The sequence below is a fragment of the Salvelinus namaycush genome, chromosome 37, assembly GCF_016432855.1.
Source record: "Salvelinus namaycush isolate Seneca chromosome 37, SaNama_1.0, whole genome shotgun sequence".
Lineage (NCBI taxonomy): Eukaryota > Metazoa > Chordata > Actinopteri > Salmoniformes > Salmonidae > Salvelinus > Salvelinus namaycush.
The window spans coordinates 25,736,210-25,754,600 of NC_052343.1; positions in this window are offsets into that span (position 1 = coordinate 25,736,210).

The window sequence follows — 18,391 nt, forward strand, 5'->3', positions numbered from 1 at the left end:
TGAGAGAGAGAGAGAGACAAAAGAGAGAGACAAAAGAGAGTCAGAGAGAGAGAGACAAAAGAGAGACAGAAAGAGAGAGAGAGAGAGAGAGAGAGAGAGAGAGAGAGAGAGAGAGAGAGAGAGACAAAGAGAGAGAGACAAAAGAGAGACAGAGAGAGAGAGAGAGAGACAAAAGAAAGAGACAGAGAGAGACGAGAGAGAGAGACGAGAGAGAGAGACAAGAGAGAGAGAGAGAGACAGAGAGAGGAGAGAGAGAAGAGAGAGAGAGAGAGAGAGAGAGAGGAGAGAGAGAGAGAGAGAGAGAGAGAAAGAGAGAGACAAAAAGAGAGACAGAGAGAGAGAGAGAGAGAGAGAGAGAGCGAGGAGAGAGACAAAGAGAGAGACAAAAGAGAGTCAGAGAGAGAGAGACAGAGAGAGAGAGAGAGAGAGAGACAAAAGAGAGACAGAGAGAGAGAGAGAGAGAGAGAGAGAGAGACAAAAGAGAGACAGAGAGAGAGAGAGAGCGAGCGAGAGAGACAAAAGAGAGAGACAAAAGAGAGTCAGAGAGAGAGAGACAGAGAGAGAGAGAGAGACAAAAGAGAGACAGAGAGAGAGAGAGAGAGAGAGACAAAAGAGAGAGAGAGAGAGAGAGAGAGAGACAAAAGAGAGACAGAGAGAGAGAGAGAGAGAGACAAAAGAGAGACAGAGAGAGAGAGAGAGACAAAAGAGAGAGACGAGAGAGAGAGACAAGAGAGAGAGACAAGAGAGAGACTTTGACTTTTTGTCTTTCTGTACTGAAACATTCTCATTTCATTTCAAACTCGCCACCCCCCCCCCCCCCCCCCCCCCCCCCCCCCCCCCCCCCCCCCCCCCCCCCCCCACCCCCCCCCCCCCCCCCCCCCAAAAATAAAAAAAACCAAAATATAGCCTGTACTGCATACATGTACCATACTCACCTTTCCATCTACCAAATGATACAATTCACCATACACAAAAACAAATACCCACTACTACAAACCGTATATCCAAAACATCTTCCCCAGCTATACAGACAGCCCCCCCAACACACCATATCTCTTCAAACATCTCCACACATTTTATCATTTTATAGAACTCAAACTCAACCCTAAGGCGCGCAGAGACCATCCCATTAAACAGTAGTAAAGGGTCTGTTATCCCCCACCTTTGACCCTGTTTCTCCTTGTTAGCCAAATAGCTAACTTGCCTGAGCAAACAGAAAATTCAACAACACACATTTGCTTTCTCCTTACTCGAATACCTGTATCCCATTATAAACATCCCAACAGCAAAACCACCCCCAACCTCTCACACAGACATTCCAACAGAGACATTAATGGCATTAACCTGGTGCACACAGAAAAACACATGAATCACAGTTTCTTTCATTTGACAGAAAGGACAACCCTGCCCAATTCCGGATCAACCCGTGCCAACCAGCTGTTAGTGGCCAGGGCTCCATGAAGAACCCTCCACTGGAGGTCCCTGACCTCTTGGTACGGGGGTTTGTAGAGCGCCCTCATCTAAACCCCACCATACTCTCCACCCCACATACCCCTGCCACTGATGTGCCTTCACTCCTGTTAGGCTTCTAATGTCCTAACCTTAACGCAGAGGTTGTAGAGGGCTTACCTCCCACCCCCTCAAACTCCCCAGGCTCGGAGTGTTAAAATCTAACAAGTCCTCCAGACCCCCTTGCCAGTCTCCAGTCTCGCCGTCACCTGCAGTGGCGGAAACATTGGTGGCCCCTCTCCCTTTGGCCTCTCAAACACCCCCTTACTGGCTCAGACAGTGCCTCCTGGACCTCCTCCAGGAATCTCCAGCAGCCTAAGAGACGTTATTCCTGTTTGTTGAGCCAAGACCTCCGGGGTTTTCCACCCCTCCTCTCCCAGCATTCTCAGGTCACCTAGCCTTTGTACACCCCCGCCATCAGTTGCCTCTGCAGGGTGGCAGACTGAACGATCTCAAAGGGATGGCTGGGTTGTGGAAAATAGGCTCCTCCCCACACATGCCAGGCTCCACACCCCCTTCTCGTGTGGGCCTTAATAGCTGCCAGGTCCTCAGCACCGCAGAGTAAAACTCTGAGAGACCTGCTGTACTCAGCCTCTCCAGCTTCATGAGGAACAGCTGCCGGTCCAACCCTAATCCGCCAGCTCTCCTCAGCAGTGCGCATGCTGGTTCCCTCCAGCCAACATCAGTATGGTACAGCAGTCTCTGCACCGCCTTTAGCCGGAAAGCAGCCATCCTGCTCTCCAGTTCCACCAGGCCCTGTCCTCCTTCGTGGACGGTCATGTACAACACTGCTGCCTTCAGCCAGTGATGTCCCGACCAAAAGAAGTCCACCAGCTTGCGTTGCAGGTCTGCAAGCAGACCGGCGGGGGGGTGAGGACAGCCAGTTTATGCCACAAGGAAGATGCCACCAGGTTGTTAATTATCAGCACCCTCCCTCTATATGACACTTGAGATAGGAGCCAACTCCACCTGGCCAGTCTTGACACCACTGCCTGTGACAGCCCCTCCAGTTCTTCCTGACCCACCTCTCCGAGCCCAGGTACACCCCAAACTTTAAGCCCTTCACAACCCCACTGCAAACCCCCTGGAAGGAGAGGAGGAGCCCTATCCCCCCATGCCCCACATAACAGAGCTTTGCTCTTTCCCCAGTTTACCTTAGCTGATGAAGCTCCCTCGTACACCTTCAGACTGGTCTCTAGTTCCTGCATATCTTCGCCATCCCTGACCATCACAGAAACATCATCTGCATATGCTGAGACTGCTATTCCTGTCACCACACCATGCCTGTCCAGCACACTCCCTGCAGTCTCTGCGTAGCAGTCCTAAAAAAGGCTCAATGGCTAGTGTGTATAGCTGCCCAGATAGAGGGCATCCTTGTCTAATGCCCGTCTCACCAGACTGGCCTACTGAGCCCCCCTCCACCTTAACCATACATGACGCCCCAGCATACAACAGCTTCACACAGGTCACAAAACTCTTCCCAAACCCAAACACAGACATCACATTAAACAGATACTCATGATCCACTCTATCAAAGGCCTTCTCTTGATCTAAAGAGACCAGTCCAAAGTTCACATTGAACCTCTCGACAAGCCAACATGTCCCTAATCAAGATCAAGTTGTCCGTGATTGAGCGTCCCGGTACACAATATGTCTGGTCCTTGTGTATTATAGAGTCCAGATGGGACTTCAGTCTGTTAGAGAGGACCTTGGCAAAAATCTTGTAGTCCGCACAGAGTAATGCCACAGGCCTCCAGTTCTTAAGTTCACACAAGTCCCCTTTTTTGGGCAGGAGAGTCAGAGCCGCCCGACGGCAGCTCATTCACGCAAGACGCAAAAGAAGTCCTGTCCAATTATTCCCCAGAATTTTTTGTAAAACTCCACTGGGAGTCCATCGACCCCCGGTGCACGACCGGGGGACATCTGGGTTACGGCCTCTGCCAGTTCATGTGACAACAGAAGAATGTCCATTTCATCCCTCTGTGCCGAGAGAGCTTAGGGAGTCCTGCGAACAAGACCTGAGCACACATAGGATCACACATTTCTGCCTATACAATTTAGTATAAAACTCCACAGTCCGCTCCCGCATCTCCCCCACCAAGAGGTCACCCGCCCATCAGAGAGCCGTAAACAATGCATACCCTTGGCTTCACTGCTCTGTCTTTCCAAACCAAAGAAGAAGGAGCTGGGAGCATCCATCTTGCGCATGAGAGGAACCTAGCTCTTACAAGTGCTCCCTTTGCTTAACCTGGAAAAAAACTGCCCAGGTTCCTACGTAATTCGGCTAAATTAGCCTGGAGGCCTACATTGCCTTGCCCCACCATCTCTACCTCTATCTCACTAATACACCGCTCTAGTTCCCCATACTCTCCTAGCCTCTGAGGATGAGAGAGCTGTGTACTGTTGACAGAAAAGCCGAATTTGCACTTTCCCCACATCCCACCATTGACTCAGAGACTCATACTCCTCTCTTCGCTGCCCCCACCTTTCCCAAAAAGTCTGGAAACCTGAGCAAAAAGTGGCATTGTAAGAGCTTTACATTGAACTTCCAATAAGATGCTGCCGGGGCCCTGGTGAAATAGACAGCCGAGCCATGGTTATGTGGTGATCTGAAAAACCCACCGGGAGAATGGTAGCGCCCAACAGCCTATTGCTCTGATCCTAGACATGTAAAAACGATCAAGTCGGGCTGCACTCACCCTAGCCCCAAAGACTTCACACAATGTATACTGCTTGTGTTTGGATGTTTAGTTCTCCAAACATCCACTAGGTCAAACTGATTAATGATGTCCCCTAACACTCCCACTGACACTGAATGAGGCTCTTCCCCATTCTGTCTTTTGTAAAATCCATTGTACAGTTTCAGTCACTCCGATCACCACTCGTCTCCTCAGGCGCTACTTGTGAGAGTTCCTGTCTAAGACTCCCAAATAGAACCCCTCTTTCTCTCCCTGTGTTAGGCGCATACACATTTAAAAACAAAACCCATGCTGTTAATTTCTGCTTTAACAACAAGCAACCTGCCCTTACACACCTCCTTTGAGGAGCAAATTTTTACAGACAGACCCGGTGCAAAAAGGACTGCCACCCTGCACTAACATCTGTCCCATGGCTCAACACACTTGCCCTTTCCACCAGAGCCCCAATCGACTTCATTCACCACATCACTATGTGTCTCCTGCAGAAACAACACCTGACTTTTTTTGTTTTACATATTCACCCAACACACTCCTCTTTCCTGCATCTCTGGCGCCATTTATATTGAGCGAGCCTACCCGAAGAGTCTCCATAAGAAGTGGGAGAAAAGCCAGCAGAGAAATAGACCAATAGCAAAGCTCAAAAAGCCCCAGTGTCAGAAAGAAATTAAACATTTAAACAGTGTCTGAAGGTAAACCTTTACGCACTGTTGTGACCCACTTCCTCAACCTAAACCGTTTCTGGGTGAGAGGACACCACCCCTCATTTCTCATAGCATGTTGTACTGATCTTACAAACTTTCTAGGATCAGGAAAAAAAAGCCTCAAGATTAACTTTTTTCCCCTAGTCTCATTCCGGAACCTTGTCAGTTCTCTCAACGTGTACTTAGACCCCTCTGGTTGACTGGCTGTCAGCTCCGGGCCAATTGAAGAGGAGTCTGAAAAAAATAACTCCTCATCCTCTTCCTCAGACTCACTTTCCCTTTCCCACAGCAACTGGCAACATTTCCATGGTGCCTTTGTCCACACCCTTTTTCCTTTTCCGCTTGACACCCTCCTCCTCCCCCCCTAATCTCTTACACTTCCCCACTATACTCTCCCATCCACTAGAATAACCTGACTAGACCCAGTATCATCTACACCACTCCATAGCATGACTAGGCCCAGCATCATCTACACCACCCTCCATAGCATGACTAGGGCCAGCCTCAGCTACCCCACCATCCATAGCCTGACTAGACTCAGCCTCTGCTATACCACCATCCATATCCTGCCTAGACCCAGCACCCTTACACCACCCTCCATAGCATAACTAGGCCCAGCCTCAGCTACCCCCCACCATCTCTAGCCTGACTAGACCCGGCCTCTGCTTCCCCACCATCTCTAGCCTGACTAGACCCAGCCTCCACTACCCCACCATCTCTAGCCTGACTAGACCCAGCCTCAGCTACCCCACCATCTCTAGCCTGACTAGACCCAGCCTCCACTACCCCACCATCTCTAGCCTGACTAAACTCAGCTACAGCTACCCCACCATCTCTAGCCTGACTAGGCCCAGCCTCATCTACACCACCATCTCTAGCCTGACTAGGCCCAGCCTCTGCTGTCTGCATCTCCTTACCCCCTGCACTTTGACCTCGATTTCCCCCACTGGCGCTTGTACCCTCACCTTGTCTACGGCCTTTATGTGGGCACGCAAAACTCTTATGCCCCAAATCCCCACATTCAAAACACCGTAGACTATCTGTGCTGGCAAAACCTGCATAGAGCCCCTCCCCATGTCTCACTTTAAAGTGCACATTTAGCTGTTGCTCGTTGTTGTTCAGAAACATAAACACTTGCCTCCGGAACGAAACAACGTGCTTAACGGCATCTGCCTGAAACCCTGCTGACAGTACACGGAAACCGCTAGCAAACTTACCAAAACGACTCAGCTCTTTCCTAATTTGATCATCCGTAATAAACGGAGGCAAATTTGCCACTACAACTCTTGTTGAAGGGGTAGAGAGAGGTGAAATTGACACCAACACATCCCTTACAAATATTCCGCTAGCAATTAGCCTACCAACCAAATTAGCCCTTTTCATGAACACAACCACAGCTTTGTTCATTCTAGAAGCAGAATGTATAAACTCAGCTCCTACCTGTTCGCCGACCGCGAGCAGAACCTCCTCCACCTTAACTCCGTTCTCAGGAACACACCTGAATCCATGCTGTATCGACAGCGTCTCCTCCGCGCTAGGCTGAGAAGCCATCGCGCACACCACACCTTACAAACTCCAGGAAAGTTACTCTGTCCTCTTCCACCCTAACTTTGAAAAAAAAACTTTGGATACCGCTAAAACAAATACTGCATTAACCCTCCACCATAGAAAATAACATGTAAAGAAAAGAATCAAGAAAGTTAGTTAGGATAGAGCTTTCCACACCAAACACTCAAACTCCAAAAACACCCAGCATGCACTGCGAGAGAGAGAGAGAGAGACAGAGAGAGAGAGAGACAGAGAGAGAGAGAGAGAGACAAAAGAGAGACAGAGACAGAGAGAGACGAGAGAGAGAGACAAAAGAGAGAGAGACAGAGAGAGAGAGAGAGAGAGAGAGAGAGAGAGAGAGAGAGATTCTCTTATGCTGAGTCAGGTCTTTACCATAATGTACATCCTGCCTTGCCTTCACACACCCTGTCGTGCTGCAATATAATATTAACAGCCGAAGTAGGATTGGGACTCAATTGAATGTACCTGTCCCAGTGTATATCAGGCTCTAAACCAGTGCTCGGGAAGCTGCAGGGCTGTTGTAATCATAGCCCACTTTTTTTTTTTTTTTACATTGTAGTCATTTAGCAGACACTCTTATCCAGAGCGACTTACAGTTAGTGCATCTATCTTCAGATAGCTAGGTGGAACAACCACACATCTCAGTCATAGTAAGTACATTTGTCCTGAAAGTAGCTATCAGCAAAGTCAGAGCTAGTAAGGGGGTGGTCAAGTGCAAGTGTTGGTTCAGGAACGGTCTAATCAACATGGTGTTGATGTTACATGACAGGTCTAATCTACATGGTGTTGATGTTACATGACAGGTCTAATCAACATGGTGTTGATGTTACATGACAGGTCTAATCTACATGGTGTTGATGTTACATGACAGGTCTAATCTACATGGTGTTGATGTTACATGACAGGTCTAATCAACATGGTGTTGATGTTACATGACAGGTCTCATCTACATGGTGTTGATGTTACATGACAGGTCTAATCTACATGGTGTCGATGTTACATGACAGGTCTAATCTACATGGTGTCGATGTTACATGACAGGTCTAATCTACATGGTGTCGATGTTACATGACAGGTCTCATCTACATGGTGTTGATGTTACATGACAGGTCTCATCTACATGGTGTCGATGTTACATGACAGATCTAATCTACATGGTGTCGATGTTACATGACAGATCTAATCTACATGGTGTCGATGTTACATGACAGGTCTCATCTACATGGTGTCGATGTTACATGACAGGTCTAATCTACATGGTGTCGATGTTACATGACAGGTCTAATCTACATGGTGTCGATGTTACATGACAGGTCTCATCTACATGGTGTCGATGTTACATGACAGGTCTCATCTACATGGTGTTACACGTCTGACAGAACAAATCTGTTTTTGGTTTCTTACCATCAGAAAGAATGTTATTCTACCTTGCTGCTTCTCAGCTGTTTATAAACATTATTACATAGTTGTCCACTGTAAAGACTGTTGATGGATAATAAAGTATCCCCTAGTAACAACAGGAAGAGATAATAATCCGTAAAGTGTGGATTATTATTCCCCTAATAACCTAATAATCTTTTTAACTGTTTAACTATGATCTGGCCGTGGCACAGAGAGGTGGATGTCCAGATTACAGTACGGTCAGCGAGCTATGAGGATGTTGTTAATCCCAGATGAAGAGTTTTAAGGATCAACCATTGGTAGTTAATGACACAACACCGTAGTGCACCCTATCAGCAGGTTCTCATCAAACCATCTCATTTCTGAAACAACATTCTAATTCAGAGACAAGATTTCCATACGGGGCTCAGGTTCTTACTTTGAAGATGACAGCCTTTCCACTTTCTGAAATATGCCTCTCCACGTACTTTGAAGACAGAAGATCACTGGGGAGAAGAGGAAACAGAGGAGGAGAAAAGTTAGACAATTACAAATATGAATTCAGAGCTCTGTGTCGGTTAATGGGATGGAAGAGTGTTAATGAAATGACAGTATTCTCTGGTTATCTCCAGGATTGTCTCTAAGTGTCAGAGCATCCATACCACCAATTATCAGCTGCTACTGATAGAGGAATACTTCCCGCGTGCACACACACGCGCGCGCGATCACACAAACACACAATTGAAAAAATTCTAAACATTCAAGGTCATGTCGGGGATGTGTTTGTACTTGAGAAAGAGAGAGAATGAGCAGAAAAGTGAGCCGACAAAAGAAAGGGACAGGGTGAAAGAGAATCAGAAAAAAAGAGAGAAACAGGAAGAGAGAGAAACAGAAAGAGAGAGAGAGACTAATACACAAGGGCCAGTCAGTCTATGAATGCTTTCTCAGCAAAACTGAGCCTAAGATTCCCCATTGAGTTACAAACTGCAGCCCCAATCTGGGACAGAGATATATGAGCTGTACACACAGCGCTGCAGTGGATAGCTGCCATCTTACCGGCTCCTGACCAATTATTTTATTTTGTGCTTTTTTAAGCTGATCTTAACTTATTTTAGTTCATCATTTTTGTATATAATATTTCCACCATCATTTCCTATAACTGAAAAGAGGTTCTGGACATCAGAACAGTGATCACTAACCTCCATGTAGATGAAGATTTCTACTTGAATGGGTTGGCAGCTGTGGATGTACTGCTCATTTCAGACCAGGCCCTAATTCCCGGGACACGGAAGAGGAACGGCTCAAGAGAGACAAATGAGTGGGCTCCGTGACGTAGCCGATGTATGTAAGAACTTTAAACAGGTCAACATTCACAAGGCCGCGGGGCCAGACGGATTACCAGGACACGTACTCAGAGCATGCACTGACCAGTACTGGTACCCAGTGTATATAGCCAAGTTATCATGACTCAGTACTGGCACCCAGTGTATATAGCCAAGTTATCATGACTCAGTACTGGTACTCCGTGTATATAGCCAAGTTATCATGACTCAGTCAGTACTGGTACCAAGTGTATATAGCCAAGTTATCATGACTCTGTACTGGTACCACGTGTATTTAGCCAAGTTATCATGACTCAGTACTGGTACCCCGTGTATATAGCCAAGTTATCATGACTCAGTACTGGTACCCAGTGTATATAGCCAAGTTATCATGACTCAGTACTGGTACCAAGTGTATATAGCCAAGTTATCATGACTCAGTACTGGTACCCCGTGTATATAGCCAAGTTATCATGACTCTGTACTGGTACCACGTGTATATAGCCAAGTTATCATGACTCAGTACTGGTACCAAGTGTATATAGCCAAGTTATCATGACTCAGTACTGGTACCAAGTGTATACACCCAAGTTATCATGACTCAGTACTGGTACCCAGTGTATATAGCCAAGTTATCATGACTCAGTACTGGTACCAAGTGTATATAGCCAAGTTATCATGACTCAGTACTGGTACCAAGTGTATACACCCAAGTTATCATGACTCAGTACTGGTACCCAGTGTATATAGCCAAGTTATCATGACTCAGTACTGGTACCACGTGTATATAGCCAAGTTATCATGACTCTGTACTGGTACCACGTGTATATAGCCAAGTTATCGTGACTCTGTACTGGTACCACGTGTATATAGCCAAGTTATCGTGACTCTGTACTGGTACCACGTGTATATAGCCAAGTTATCATGACTCTGTACTGGTACCACGTGTATATAGCCAAGTTATCGTTAGTCATTGTGTATTTATTCTTTGTGTTATTATTATTCTATTATTCTCTCTGTATTGTTGGGAAGGGCCCCTAAGTCCGCATTTCACTGTTAGTCTACACCTGTTGTTTATGAAGAATGTGACTAATAAAATTGGATTTGATTTGACATCCAAACACTAGACAACAGGAAGGACAACCCAGACATAACACACACACAGTAACACACTGCCCTCTACCTACGCTGGTAAGTTCTTTATTGGTGTCAGTTGAGTTGTTAGGTGTTTGGTGCAACCATTAATGCTGCATCAGGGTGTTTTATGCTCTGCTGAGGTACTGTATCTATGGGAACGCCTGGCTTTACCCCAATATCAGACTCTGTACTTCCCTGGATGTGTATTAGTTGGAGCATCAGGAGTGACACTAAAATCTATAATAAACACCAGCGCGCTGCACCTCAACAGACTCACTCCCAACATTGGCCCAGTGAGCAATCAATCACTTCCAACCGCCTGTCAGCACCCAATCAACAGCCAGTGCTGTGGAGGCGGGGATAGTTTTTCCACTGACTAAGAGATGGAGTTTTTCAAAGTTTATCTCGGGGGTATACAGAGACCAAGTAGAGGATTTTGTGTATAAAGAATCTGAAAGTGTGTGTCTGTATGTGTATGCCCATGCGTATCTGTGTGTGTGTGTGTGCGTGTGAAATAGCGACACCAGTCACATGACCAAGCAGACGCCAAACAGCTGGTCAGACACACACACACTCTCTCTCACACACACACACGTACTGGCATTAAACATCAACAAACAAGGAATAGGGGGAGAGTGAGGGAGGAATGGAGAGAAAGAGGAATGGAGAGAGAGAGGAATGGAGAGAGAGGAATGGGGAGAAAGAGGAATGGAGAGAAAGAGGAATGGAGAGAGAGAAGAATGGAGAGAGAGAAGAATGGAGAGAGAGAGGAATGAGAGAGAGAGGAATGGAGAGAGAGAAGAATGGAGAGAGAGAAGAATGGAGAGAGATGGGAATGGAGAGAGAGAGGAATGGAGAGAGAGAAGAATGGAGAGAGAGAGGAATGGAGAGAGAGAGGAATGGAGAGAAAGAAGAATGGAGAGAGATGGGAATGGAGAGAGAGAAGAATGGAGAGAGAGAGGAATGGAGAGAGAGAAGAATGGAGAGAGATGGGAATGGAGAGAGAGAGGAATGGAGAGAGAGGAATGGAGAGAGAGGAATGGAGAGAGAGAAGAATGGAGAGAGAGAGGAATGGAGAGAGAGAAGAATGGAGAGAAAGAAGAATGGAGAGAGAGAAGAATGGAGAGAGATGGGAATGGAGAGAGAGAAGAATGGAGAGAGAGAGGAATGGAGAGAGATGGGAATGGAGAGAGAGAAGAATGGAGAGAGAGAGAGGAATGGAGAGAGAGAAGAATGGAGAGAGAGAAGAATGGAGAGAGAGAAGAATGGAGAGAGATGGGAATGGAGAGAGAGAAGAATGGAGAGAGAGAGGAATGGAGAGAGAGAGGAATGGAGAGAGAGAAGAATGGAGAGAGAGAAGAGTGGAGAGAGAGAAGAGTGGCGAGAGAGAGGAATGGAGAGAGAGAAGAATGGAGAGAGAGAAGAGTGGAGAGAGAGAGGAATGGAGAGAGAGAAGAATGGAGAGAGAGAAGAATGGAGAGAGATGGGAATGGAGAGAGAGAAGAATGGAGAGAGAGAGGAATGGAGAGAGATGGGAATGGAGAGAGAGAAGAATGGAGAGAGAGAAGAATGGAGAGAGAGAGGAATGGAGAGAGAGAAGAATGGAGAGAGAGAGGAATGGAGAGAGAGGAATGGAGAGAGAGGAATGGAGAGAGAGAAGAATGGAGAGAGAGAGGAATGGAGAGAGAGAAGAATGGAGAGAGAGGAATGGAGAGAGAGGAATGGAGAGAGAGGAATGGAGAGAGAGAAGAATGGAGAGAGATGGGAATGGAGAGAGAGAGGAATGGAGAGAGATGGGAATGGAGAGAGAGAGGAATGGAGAGAGAGGAATGGAGAGAGAGGAATGGAGAGAGAGAAGAATGGAGAGAGAGAGGAATGGAGAGAGAAAAGAATGGAGAGAGATGGGAATGGAGAGAGAGAAGAATGGAGAGAGAGAGGAATGGAGAGAGAGGAATGGAGAGAGAAGAATGGAGAGAGAGAGGAATGGAGAGAGAGAAGAATGGAGAGAAAGAAGAATGGAGAGAGAGAAGAATGGAGAGAGAGAAGAATGGAGAGAGATGGGAATGGAGAGAGAGAAGAATGGAGAGAGAGAGGGATGGAGAGAGAGAAGAATGGAGAGAGAGAAGAATGGAGAGAGAGAAGAATGGAGAGAGAGAAGAATGGAGAGAGATGGGAATGGAGAGAGAGAAGAATGGAGAGAGAGAGGAATGGAGAGAGAGAGGAATGGAGAGAGAGGAATGGAGAGAGAGAAGAGTGGAGAGAGAGAAGAGTGGAGAGAGAGAGGAATGGAGAGAGAGAAGAGTGGAGAGAGAGAGGAATGGAGAGAGAGAAGAATGGAGAGAGAGAAGAATGGAGAGAGAGAAGAATGGAGAGAGATGGGAATGGAGAGAGAGAAGAATGGAGAGAGAGAGGAATGGAGAGAGATGGGAATGGAGAGAGAGAAGAATGGAGAGAGAGAAGAATGGAGAGAGAGAGGAATGGAGAGAGAGAGGAATGGAGAGAGAGGAATGGAGAGAGAGAAGAATGGAGAGAGAGAGGAATGGAGAGAGAGAAGAATGGAGAGAGAGGAATGGAGAGAGAGGAATGGAGAGAGAGAAGAATGGAGAGAGATGGGAATGGAGAGAGAGAGGAATGGAGAGAGATGGGAATGGAGAGAGAGAGGAATGGAGAGAGAGGAATGGAGAGAGAGGAATGGAGAGAGAGAAGAATGGAGAGAGAGAGGAATGGAGAGAGAAAAGAATGGAGAGAGATGGGAATGGAGAGAGAGAAGAATGGAGAGAGAGAGGAATGGAGAGAGAGGAATGGAGAGAGAGAAGAATGGAGAGAGAGAGGAATGGAGAGAGAGAGGAATGGAGAGAGAGAGGAATGGAGAGAGAGAGGAATGGAGAGAGATGGGAATGGAGAGAGAGAGAGAGGAATGGAGAGAGATGGGAAGGGAGAGAAAGTGAGAGACAGAGAGAAGGGGAACTGGGTTTTAGATGACTAACAGACATTCTGTTACAGTAATACAAACAGCAAGGGAGAAGAGATAGAAAGGGAGAGAAAGAGAAAGAGAGAGAGAGCGAGAGGAGTAAGAGAGAGGAAAGAGGGATAGAAACGGGGAGTGAAAATAGACGGGGAGAGATGGATGGCAGAGATGAGCAGAGAAGAATAAAAAGCATAGGAACAGTGAAATAGAGAGAAAGGTAGAGAGATCAGCCTCCTTATGCACGTCTCACCATCCTTGGGTGTGTCCTCCAACCCCAAACCGTCCGACATTGAGACACACAGTTTACTTCTTTGTTCTGACAGGGTGTGTGTGTTTAAGATTTAGTTTCTGTGGTCTGTATCAGCCCCCATGCTGAGCGGGGGCCTGGAGAGCATACTGAGCCCGCAAGGAGGACACACAGGGCCGTAATGGAGGACGCTGATAACAGATTTCAGCTTTAATTATTTTGAGATTTGAATATTTTATTGGACAGACAAAGACGCAAAGTCAGCTCTTGCTTTTGCCTTTCACCTACCCCTGCACACGCACACACACAAACACACACTAACACAAACAAAAAAACACACACACATATCATCGAGAAATTACAAGATTGTGTTAATAATACTGTTATTGCATCAAATGGTTGTTGTTTTGTTTGTGCCGGGAGGTACCAGGGTGGAGATGGCTCGGGTATGGATAATGATGAGAGGAACTTTGTTTTGGGGGCCAGACACTGGTTTCTACACAATGAGAACAGTCTTTACAGCAGATACAGTCTGCTGTAAATTATTAGTATCTTTCATAAAAATCCTAACCGTGTGACCCATTCCATACATCTGTTGTTTGTCATGAACATTCAGGAGGATGGACTTTGCTATAAAATCTTGTGTCTCAAATCAGCTTGTTGGGCTCTCAACAAATCACTTACAGGTGGGTCGTCGACCGGCTTCATAATTAATCGAGAATAGTATCTAGTTATGGTAAGGGGTGAAATACGTAGCCAGTTATAATTGTAATGGTTTAGCAGATTATAAAAAAAGAAGATCAGTCTTTACGTGACTAAAAGAAAAGGAATATAACATATACTGCTTACAGGAAACTCACTCTACATCCTTAGATGAAGTTGTGTGGAAAAAGGAATGGGATGGTGAAATAATTTTCTGTCATGGACAGAGGAAAAAAAATTCTATCTGAATGTGCAAATAGTCAGGAATGATCCGCAAGGAAGGTGGATTTTTTGTATATGAAAGTGGACGAAAAATACATTTGGCTCATTAACCTATATGGTCCAAATCAGGATGTTCCATACTTCTTTGAAAACATTCATACCAATTTATTGAACTTACAGGCAACAAATGATTATATCATTATGGTAGGAGACTATAACACAGTGTTAAGTACCTCAATGGACCGTAATCACTCTACTATCATCGCCGTGCCCTTAAGAAAATCACAAATATTATGGACACATTAGAAATAGTGGATTTGGAGACTAAAAAACCCAGACCTAGTGAGATATACATGGAGGAGACTTAATCAAGCTAGTCGTCTTGACTACTTTCTTGTCTCTTTCATCAAAGGTTAAGTTTTAATAGGAGACAGAATGCGATCGGATCATCATCTAATTGGCCTTCACATAACTATTATAGATTTTCCACATGGACGGGGATATTGGAAATTTAATCAAAGTTTACTGCAGGACAAAATAGACTAAATTATTTATAACAGAATTTTTCCAGTATAAATCTTCTTGTCAATACGGGGGCGCTGTTTTCACTTTGGAAAAAATCGTGCCCAAATGAAACGGCCTCGTACTCTGTTCTAGATCATACAATATGCATATTATTATTACTATTGGATAGAAAACACTCTCAAGTTTCTAAAACTGTTTGAATTATATCTGTGAGTAAAACAGAACTCATTTTGCAGCAAACTTCCATACAGGAATTGAAAAATCTGAAAACGAGGCTCTGTTTCAGGGCCTGCCTATTCAACAGGTTTTTTATTTATCGATATGCATGCACTTCATACGCCTTCCACTAGATGTCAACAGGCAGTGGAAGGTGGAATGGGGTGTCTAGCTTGATCTGAGGCCGAACAAGAGCTTTTGGAGTGACAGGTCCGGTATTTTCTTTGTCTTCGACGGCGCGCGAGGGACCTCGACATTGTCTTCTGAAAAGCGTTCGGTATACACGGCGAATATCTCCGGCTCTGATTTTATTTGATACATATGATAATAACATCATAAAGTAGGTTTTTTCAACCGAGTTTTATCAGTTTATTCAACGTTTATTGGGACTTTTAGAGTTTTCCGTTCTTTGCGCCAAGAGAGGATGGGAATGTTAGCAACCTTGGCTAGCATTGTGGCGCAAATTCGACAGAAGAAATGGACATTCTAAAACCAAACAACGATTTATTCTGGAAATAGGACTCCTTGTACAACATTCTGATGGAAGCTCAGCAAAAGTAAGACAACATTTATGATGTTATTTCGTATTCCTGTGTAATATGTTGATGTCTATTCTCCGCCGTGTTGGTGAGCACTGTCTCAAAATAACCCAAGCTGTATGTTGTGGTAAAGTTATTTAAAAAAATCTAACACAGCGGTTGCATTAAGAACCAGTGTATCTTTCATTTGCCATACAACAAGTATTTTTATGTAAAGTTTATGATGAGTTCTTTGGTCAGATTAGGTGAGTGTCCAAAATATCTCCGGAGATTCTGGTGAATCGTTGCTACGGATTCACAATGTATAACCACGATTTGCAGCTCTAAATATGCACATTTTCGAACAAAACATAAATGTATTGTATAACATGATGTTATAAGACTGTCATCTGATGAAGTTGTCCAAAGGTTAGTGATTAATTTTATATCTTTTGCTGATTTTTGCGAAAGCTACCTTTGCGGTGAATAAATGTGTTTGTGTGTTTGGCTATTGTGGTAAGCTAATATAATTCTATATTGTGTTTTAGCTGTAAAACACTTAAAACAATTCTGAAATATTGGCTGGATTCACAAGATGTTTATCTTTCATTTGCTGTACACCATGTATTTTTCATAAATGTTTTATGATGAGTATTTATGTATTTCACGTTGCTCTCTGTAATTATTCTGGCTGCTTTGGTGCTATTTTTGATGGTGGCTGCAATGTAAAACTATGATTTATACCTCAAATATGCACATTTTCGAACAAAACATAAATGTATTGTATAACATGTTATAAGACTGTCATCTGATGAAGTTGTTTCTTGGTTAGTGACTAATTTTATCTCTATTTTGTCGGTTTTGTGAAAGCTACCTATGCGGTGGAAACATGGTGAAAATATGCGGTTGTGTGTTTGGCTATTGTGGTTAGCTAATAGAAATACATATTGTGTTTTCGCTGTAAAACATTTTAAAAATCGGAAATGATGGCTGGATTCACAAGATGTTTATCTTTCATTTGCTGTATTGGACTTGTGATTTCATGAAAATTATATTATATGATATCCCTGTCCCGTTAGGCTAGGCTATGCTAGTCAGCTTTTTTGATGAGGAGGATCCCGGATCCGGGAGGGTGATGAAGTAGAGCAGGGGTGTCAAAGTCAAATGGACGGAGGGCCAAATAAAAAATTTAGCTACAAGCCGAGGGCCGGACTGTTCGAATGTTCATTGAAAAATTTTTAAATGACGCATATAGTCTAGTGAACCTAATTGAACCTACTGAAAACCTAACAAATATATTCCAATATGATCAGATAAATAAAGCAATATTTTCTTATGGCTCTGTCAGTAATCTTTAATTTTCAACAGACACAAAAGACAAATTTCCTTTATATAAAAATCCCCATAACATGAACATTAAATGAAAGAAACCGGTATTCAAGGCACCATCAGTAGCCTATATTTTCTATTTTAGCAAAAGTGGGCTAAATTTACTTCAAAGAAAAAAACAATAATAGCAATTTTCTATCATCCACTCAACTGAAATATTTTTAAAATATAATTGGATTGAAATACAATAAAATAAAGTGCAAAAATCTAGCCTTTTGTAGCCTTTGTTCCATGTCCATATTCTTGTTTTTGTCCGCGTGTTTCGTTTCATAATGTCGTCTCAGATTATACTCTTTCAGTACCGCCACACTTTCTCCACACAGAAGACACACAGGTTTTCCAGCTACCTCCGTGAACATATACTCCGACTCCCACCTTGTTTGAAACCCCCGGTTCTCAGTGTCCACCTTCCGTTTTGCCATTTTTGATGGGTATCTGAAAGTTAATTTTACTGTGATGCTGACGACTGCTGTGCCAATAAATATTGAAATGAAGCAGCCTACTGCTCGGTGCGTCACCGTTGCATTGTGGGAAATGTAGTATTGGTGCGTGTAAAAGATCTGCGGGCTGCCGGCTTGCTGCGGTCTGCGGGCCGGTTCTAATAATAAATCAAGATCATCCCAGGGGCCGTAAAAAACCTTCTCGCGGGCCGGATGTGGCCCGCGGGCCTTGACTCTGACATATGTGAAGTAGAGGATAATATAGGTTCAGCAAATCCCCTTATTGTTTGGGATACCTTTAAATGTACCTTCAGAGGTCATTCAATTCAATATTCATCAATAATAAAAAAGCTGTTTCTGGCTGAAGAGACAAGATTAACAAGGAAAATCCATTAACTAATAGTACAGGTAGATAGCAAAAAACGATACTACAGAGATGCAAAACAAGTTAGAGGAAAAACAAAAAGAACTCGAGGAACGATCTACTGTAATCTATTACAAAAATAAAGCAAAGTGGATGGAATATGGAGAAAAATGCACAAAATTCTTCCTGAATCTCCAATACAGGAACGCTAACAAAAATAATTTGCAGAAGCTCGTTACTGAAGACGGCGTCATCTATGATTCTCCGAATTATATTTTAAAAGAGGAAGCTAAATATTTTAGGCAGATGTTCTCTTTTCTGTCTCATCCTCTCCCACTGAATGAAGATTACGATAAGAAATTCTTTCCAAATAATATAAAAAATGGAAAATTAACAAATGTACAGAAAGATCACTGCAAAGGCCAAATTACAGAGGAATAACTTTTTGAGGCTATTAATTCCCTTCAGTCTGGAAAAACCCCA